Here is an 8,493-nt window from a genome sequence, read left to right as displayed (position 1 = left end):
GGCCAGCCTGAACTGCATAGGGAGACCCTGTCTCAAAAAGACAAAAACAAAAAACAAAATTAACAAGAGAACTTCCTATGGCTAAGTTTACAAGAGAGCTTTGGTGGTTGATCAAGCTCGACAATTTTAGCTTTGTAGCTGGGAGTGGTGGTGCACTTCTGTGATCCTAGCACTTGGGAGATTGAGGCAAGAGGACCCTGGAGATTTCAAGACCAACCTGGGCTACTTAGCGAAAGACCCTATCTCCACAAAAGCTTCTTTTTAGGTCTTGTTTTGTTTTGTTTTTAAGATTTTATGGCTATAAGGTTCTTCTTTCAGTGGTTCATCACTTTACATCAGGGTCCTTCCTCATCACCTTTGACCTTATTTATTGCATCCTCGAAGAGTTGGGGCGGGAAGATTACCCCAGGCCTCTGCTTAGAGAGAAATTTTATTTTATTTTTTGTTTTTTTTTCTGGTACCGGGAATCGAACTCACGACCTTGCGCTTGCCAGGCAGGTGCTGTGCCGCTGAGCTAAATCCCCAGCCCTGAGAAATTTTAATCAGAGCCAAAGAATCTGTCCTGACTGCCATTAAACAGTTCTCAATTACATTGTTCCTCTCCCCTATTAGATACTGGGTACTAGGTAATTTTTCCATCAAGAAACTTAGAAATATCCATTATTTTTGATAATGAGCCACAGAAATTGAATGGGTATATCTAGATCCTAATATAAAATCCTCATATCTAACGTTTGTATGTATGTTTAAAAGTGTATACAAATTTTTTTAAAATGAGAGCAGAAAAATAAAAATAAAATCTTTATATAATCTTCTAATTTCATTTTATCCAAAACTTCTACTTTCTTCCCTTCCCTTTCTTCTTTTTCCTTTGCTTTCCACTACACATTGCACACCCTGAAATTAGAATAATCAGCTGGTAGTGCCAGGCATGGTGGCGCACGCCTGTAATCCCAGCGCTCAGGAGGCTGAGGCAGGAGGATCGCTGTGAGTTCGAGACCTGGGCTACAAAGTGAGCTCAAGGCCAGCCTGTCTCAAAAAAACAAAACAAAACAAAAAAAACAAAACAAAAAAAAAACAAAAAACAAACAAACAAACAAAAGAATAATCAGCTGGTAACAGTGGTTTGAAGAGTTTCATTTTCTCTCTCCTGCCTACTGTTACCGTTTGAGAAGTCCAAGCACACTCCAGCACAGGGGAAGACTAAGGAGAAGATAAGACCTGAAAAAAATGCAGGAAATTGTATTAATTATCTGAAACTTACAAATAAGGCAAAGGATGAGGGTGACATTACTTCTCAACATCATACTAGGACTTTTTTTTTTTTTTTTGTCTTTTTGAGATAGGGTCTCACTATCCATTTCAGGCTGGTCTTGAACTCACTTTGTAGCCCAGGCTGGCCTCAAACTCACAAGGATACTCCTGCCTCAGTCTCCCAGAGTGCGGGGATTACAGGGGAGCACCACCACACCCAGCTGGGACATTTTTTAAAAACCTGCCCAAGAATTAATTTTCTAGAACAACATGACTGCATTTGCTTTTGCATACTGCCTATTTGATTAGAGAGTAGACACTATACAATTACATGTTAACTCGGGAAGATTTCTGTCCAGGAAAGAAAATAACCTGGATTGTTTTGACTATTCCCCTATAGGACATTAACCACTTTTGTCTCCAACTAAGCAATCTTACTTTAATGCCTTTTGTGTGAATGCCTATAAATACTTAGTCCTTCTATTACAGACAGCTAAATTAGGTAGAAATATTATAGGCAGCCAGGCAGGGTTGGGCCCCTGAAGGAGTCAGTACCGGAGATGGGAATGCATCAGGACCGCGGCTGGAGATTGAAGTCACAATGGCTAGTTTCACATACTTCCCTAAGGGATGAACAGAGATTTGGGATTAATGGTATCACCTTTTTGAGATTTCCCATGACCTCAGGGGTGGGCCATTCTTTCCCACCTACTAAGACTGAGACCACTAAGACTAAGACTGCTGACACAAGTCTAAGGCTATAGATTGTCAACGTCTTGGTTACTTTTCTCTCGTTGCTGAGACAAAATACCCGACACCCAAAATTAAGGAAGCAGAGGTTTATTTAGCTCACAGTCCGTGGAGGTTTCAGTCCGTAATCAGCTGGCTCCAAGGCAGAGTGGCGTGGCACTGGGGCAATACTTCAAGGCAGCAGAAGACAGCACAAGCAGTAAGGGCAAAATGGGGGGCGGCTAGCTTCTGTCCTCCCTTATATGGTAAGCAGGCTACCTGTTCGCACCTTCTGCATGCTGTCCTCTCGCACAGGCTCGGGATGTTTACAAGGTAAGGGCTCTGGCCCCTCTGAGTCTCTTAGCTAACCTCATCTTCTCAAATTGACACAATGAACAACATCCTGGAGCTAAGGGCATGTCCTCTACACCCCAGGATATGTAACTGCGGAGTTACTCAGTTAAGCTTCTAGACTTCTCAGGTTGACACAATGTATCAACCATTACAATCGGCCAAGGTTAATGATGTCTGTACACTTGCTACCACTAGCTCAACATTACCTAAGCAACTATACTTGTGATCTTATTGATCATAATTTTGACCCACATTGTACCCACTTCATGATTTAGCTCTATAAAACTTCCTCTCGGAGGTGGGCTTGTTGGCAACCCATTCGGGACCCCTGCTGTCTCAGGAGCTATTTCTATTCCTCACTCCCCCGTTCCTATCCCCCATTCCTTTTCTCTAATAAATGTTCCTAGTCTTAACCTCCATTGTTCCTTAGAATTCATTCTATTTCAGGGGACATGAACTTGGCGTGTTTGACATCTAGCGTTTCCCCTATATCACTTTGAAACACTCTAAACACAGCTTTACCATCTTACTGGTCGTCTTCATGAATGAGCTGATACATTTTAAACATACATTCATTTAATATTTATTTACTTGCTCATTTTGAGACAAGGTCTTGCTCTATTGCCCAGACTGGTCTCAAACTCCTGGGCTCAAGTGGTCCTCCTGCTTCAGCCTCCCAAATCGCTGGGACTACAAGACACCCGCCACTGCACTTGGTTCTAGTATTTTGTTTTCTTTTGTTTTTCAATTTTACTTTGGCACTGATAGGCCATCTGGTAAAAAGATTAACATCTATTCCCCCTCCCCCCCCCCGCCCCCAGAGGGGTGTGCTTTTCATGCAGTGGAATGGCAAACTGTAAACTCTCCACATTTCCACCTATGAGAGCAGCTGAGAACAGGAAATAGAGCAGAAAGAGCCAGGCAGAACAAAAGAGGTCAAGCCGAGCAGCTAGATGATTAAAGGACAATTGCCATAGTAAGGGTTACTCCCTCTGGCCTAAGAGCAAATGGTCCCCTCTTCCTGAGTGCCTTTCTGGTCAGGTCACCCTAGTATTCCCTGGTCAACCAGCGGGCTCCAGAGTTTCCACTAGGAGAGCCTGGGCATGGGGCCGCAGTCTAACTCTCAAAGTTGGGGTATGGGCATGGGGGTTATGAAAATTGCTTGAACACATATAGCAGGTGCCTTGTGCACCTTCAAAATCTCCCAACCACTACACACACCTGTACTGTAGTACCTCAGCTACACAGGAGGCTGAGGCAAGAAGATCACAAGTTTGAGACCAGCCTGGGCAACTTAGCAAGATCCTGTCTCAAAATAAAATTTTAAGAAAGGGCTGGGGAGCCGGCCATGGTGGCACACACCTGTAATCCCAGCTCCTGGGAGGCTGAAGCAGGAGGATTGCTTCGAGTTCAAGGCCAGCCTTAGCTACATAGTGAGTTCAAGGCCAGCCTTAGTTACATAGTGAGTTCAATGCCAGCCTTAGCTACATAGTGAGTTCAAGGCCAGCCTGAACCACAAAGTGAGACTGTCTCAAAATAACAAAACAGCAAAACCAAAAAAGCAACAACAAAAAAAAGAAATGTTAACTGCGGGAGCATGAGATGGGAAAGAATGCATTTAACAGTGACTAATGTGAAACACACTGAATGTTTAATTAACAGCAGTGCAGCAGGGGTGCCACCATGGAGCTAACATAACCCGCACTGCCCTGATGGAGACTCAGCATCCAGAGTGAGAGCAGAAATGGCCCCATTTCAGACTGCCCTGACAAGATTATGCCTGTAGCTATGTTGCCTTCCAGGGGCCTCATTTTATTTTGTTTTGTTTTGTTTTATTGTATTTTATATTTTATTGTTTTGTTTTGGTACCGGGATTTGAACTCATGACCTCAGGCTTGCTAAGCAAGCACTTATGCCAGTGAGGTATATCCCCGGCCCTGGATTTTTTTTTTTTTTCTTTTGCTTTTGAGACAGGGTCTCGCTATGCAGTTCAAGCTGGCCTTGAGCTCACTTTATAGCCCAGGCTGGTCTCTAATTCCCAAAGATACTCCTGCCTCAGCCTCCTGAATGCTGGGATTACAGGCATGCACTACCATGCCCGGTTGTATTGTGTTGTGTTGTGTTGTTTTGTTTTATCTTACCTTATCTATTTTGGCTTTTTTGAGTCAGAATCTTGCTATGTAGCTCAGGCTGGCCTGGAACTATGGTGATCCCCCTGCCTCAGCCTCCCGAATGCTGGGATTACAGGTGTTCGCCACCACACCTGGCAAGCAGCATTTTCCACACCGTGTTCTATGGAGCATCCTGGGAGCTGGGTTGGGGTGAGTGCCGGATGGCAATGTGGAGTGACAAAGGGAAACTAAAAAGGTGGGAACCGGGTCCCAGGTTTACCCATAGCAACTCAGGTGGCTTAAATTTCCCCACGCAGGAAGGTGCTACTGCTAAAATCAACAACTGAACACCACAGCTGCCATCAGCACCTAGCAGTCCAGGCGCTGCTTCCCTGAGGCCCTGGGCTGCCTTGGAACTCAGGGAGACCAGCTGACCTGCACATGAGCTCATCCGCTTCTGGTGCTTTGTAACCTTCCCCGGGGCAGGTTACTGTCTAAACGAAACAAGCTGTAGTCTCTCCGTCTTTTAGCTGCTATGCTTCAGGCCTGCAGTTTCTGGACATGCTTGACATTAACCGCGCAGCGTTGCTCCCATCTGCCTGCTTCTCCACTCAGCAAGCTTGGACTACAAAGACAGACCAGTTTCAAAATAAAAAAATAAGGCCGGGTGTGGTTGCACACGCCTGTAATCCCAGCACTCGGGAGGCTGAGGCAGGAGGATCATTGTGAGTTCGAGGCCAGCCTGGGCTACAAAGTGAGCTCAAGGCCAGCCTGAACTGCATAGCTAGACCCTGCCTCAAAAAAAAAAACCCAAAAAATATAAGAAGAGGGGTGAGGATGTAGCTCAATGGTACTGCAGCCTTTGGTTCAATGCGCAGTACTACCAAAAAAAAAAAAAAAAAAAAAAAGCAGAGACTTTAAAAGAAAAGTGTGACCTATTAAGAGCTTGAGAGTGCTTCACTTTTAATATTTATTTTCTTTGTTTTGTTTTTTTTGAGACAGAGTCTCGCTATGTGGTGCAGGCTGGCCTTGAACTCACAGTGGTCCTCCCGCCTCAGCCTCCCAATTGCTGCAATTGCAGGCATGCACCACCATGCCCAGCAAGATAGGCTTTTTAAAAGTCTAGGATAAGGGTGGGACCTAGGAATTTCATTTGCAATAAGCTTCCCCAAGGAACCCCGCTGGAGAACCATTGACCCCGACCCTCGCGCTGGTACCGAGGCCATTTTATCTTAGTGGTTAACGTCTCGATCCACGCCTCGTCCTCCTCGCGGGTGAAGGAAGGCGCACCGGTGGGGGTTCGGCTCTCTTCCGTCGCACCCGAGCCGGGTAATGCCGTAATGCCGCAGGCGCTGGACCGCATCAGGTGCCCGCGGGGTGAAGCACGAGTGACCCCTGGCGGCCCCTCCAGCTGGCTCACTTTCTCAGCCCGCTTTGCCGTCTCTCCTTTGGTGAAGCAAACTCCACTCGCCCTAGGGGGCCTCAGACTTCAGGACTCGAGGACCTACCTGGAGGACTTGTGACGCAGATTGCTGATCTCTGATTCAGTGGCCTGGTGTGTTGTGATAACTTGCTTTTGTTTGGTTTAGTTTGTTTTCCTTTTTTGTTTGCTTGCTTTTGAGACAGGGTCTTGCTCTGGAGCTCAGGCTAGCCTTGAACTGGCAGCCATCCTCTTGCCTCAGCCTCCCCAGTGCTGGGGTGACGGGCTGGGTCACCACGCCCTGCTTGATTTGTCTGTTTAGAAGGTTAGAGAAAGAACGTCCCAGTCAAGGGAACCACACTGATCGTGGCCCTGACAAGAGGAGCGTGCCCTGAGTGACACTGAGGAATGACTTCTCTCTTCAGGGAGTGTGAAGGACGTCCCCAACCCTCCGTCTAGAGTTGCTGTCACCTGTGAAAGTGATGGACCGGGGTGCTGCCTTGGTCGTGGTGGCTGGGCAGCTGTTGGGCAGCTAGGCAGGGTGCTGCGTGGGCTCGTGGTCCAGGCCAGGTTGCTGGGCTTCTTCTTTCTGTGGAAAAGCCCCAGTCCACAGGCTGAAGTCCTGTCCACGGGAAGGGAGCCGGAGGCTGAAGGAGGAAGCCCCACTGGGCCCTGCCGGCTGAGGGGTCAGCGAGGCAGGGAAGGTGAGAGAGACAGCGAGAGTGAGGAACTGGAGACAAGACAATGTCCGAATGAACCGGCAGGGTCCCTGCTAGGAAACCCTACAGAGTCAGTGTGGGAGAGCACATCTGCCATGCCAGCACTCAGGAGGCTGAGGCAGGAGGATAAACAGGAGTTTGAGGCCAGCCTGGGCTACATAGGGAGACCCTGTCTCAAAAAAAGAGAGAGGGAAATACATGATTTTTTTCAAAAAAGAAATTTGTCCTGCTAATGGGGCTGGATTTGTCATACCCTTGAGTTCAGTTTAAAACCCTCCTTATTCTTTGAAGGTCTTTCCCCTTTACCACCTGATTAGAATGGCCAAAGCCCTGCACCCCGACTGCTTGTCCCACTAGGTAAATCCAATTAACACACTTACTGCTTCATTCAATCCTGACTCTTCATGTTCTTTTTTTAAATTTAATTTAATTTATTTTTTTGGCCTTTTTGAGACAGGGTCTCACTGTGCAGTTCAGGCTGGCCTTGAGCTCACTTTGTAGCCCAGGCTGGTCTCGAACCTGCAACGATCCTCCTGCCTCAGCCTCCTGAGTGCTGGGATTACAGGCATGTGCCACCACGCCCGGCCCTTTTTTTTTTATTTTAAAGAGAAAAAACCCACAAAATTTCAAAACAAGATAAGAGGAGGGTAGCAACGGTTAATACATTGCATATTGTTATCTTTAGTTACTCAGAGTACAAGATATACTTAGTTACTCAGAGTACAATAAGCAGTTAATTGTCCGAACAGTACTATCACAAACCTTTCTTTGCAGTGAGTTAAGAGAAATTAGTAGTATAACTCTTAGCTATCATAGATATATAAATACATATATATTTAATTTTCATTTTCATGTTCTACTGGCCAGGGCGACTGCACCCCGGACGTTTCGGTGACCGCTGGCTGGGCTCTGCGCCCGTCCCAGAGCTGTGACTCTGCCATTGGTCCCCAAAGTGACAAGGCCTGAACGTGCGTCACAAAGCTATGCTCTCGGAAGGAGAAGGAAAGGCAGAAATGGAAACAGCTCCTCCCGAAACTCCAGCCGTGCGTCTGGGAGGCCGCGGGCCGCAGGAGGGAGACAGCAGTGAGAAGCCAGAAAGTGAACAAACCAGACGTCACGCAGCTCATTGTTTTGGTTTCCCAGTTTCTACGTTTTATTTTTGTCTGGGCCTCTGTCCAGTAGTTCTAAACATGGCCACTAGGGGGCAGGAGCGTGCCAGTGGCTTTCTGGAGGAATTTGTTTTATTTGCAGGGATGGGGATTCAACCACCGCCTTATACAACTCTATAAGGGGAGCACTCTAGCCCTGAGCTACACCCTCAGCTCCTCACAGAGGAATTTCTGATCCCGTTATACAGTCTAAGAAACTCAGAAGTGAAGTAAGTAGTTTGCGACCTAGCATTTTACCCTGCAAGACAGGGTTTTTGTTGTTGTTGTCGGTGGTTTTTTTGTTTTCATTTTTTGTGTGTGTGTTTTTAGGCATGATTTTCAAGGCCACAGCTGGCGTTGAATTCACTATGTAGCCAGGTTGGCCTCAAATTCATGGCGACCCTCCTGCCTCAGCCTCCTGAGGGCCCCCCCCCCTTTTTTTTTTCTGAGTGCCCATAGGCTTTTTTAAAGCTCACCTGAGTTTATAGCTGGTTCCCACATTGTGTGTCAGCACTTTGTAGTCCTCTTACCCTAAACACAATATATAAAGAGAACTTCAAACAGTGTTACTCTAACTCCCTTTTTCCTGTTTTCTTTCACTTATTCCTAAGTTTTTTCCATTTCTGACCCTTTCAGCCTTTTGTCCATTGTCGAAGAGAAGACCATGGCTACTTCCACAAAGCTTGACTATATGTTCCTCAGCTGAGAAATCGTTTCTTCCGGCGGGGCTGCGGTATTTGGGACTGAACTCAGGACCT

Source organism: Chinchilla lanigera, unplaced genomic scaffold (genome assembly GCF_000276665.1).
Source record: "Chinchilla lanigera isolate Chin_1 unplaced genomic scaffold, ChiLan1.0 scaffold00019, whole genome shotgun sequence".
In the NCBI taxonomy this organism is placed as follows: domain Eukaryota; kingdom Metazoa; phylum Chordata; class Mammalia; order Rodentia; family Chinchillidae; genus Chinchilla; species Chinchilla lanigera.
The sequence above is the reverse complement of the archived record's forward strand: the minus strand, read 5'-3'. Positions refer to the sequence as shown.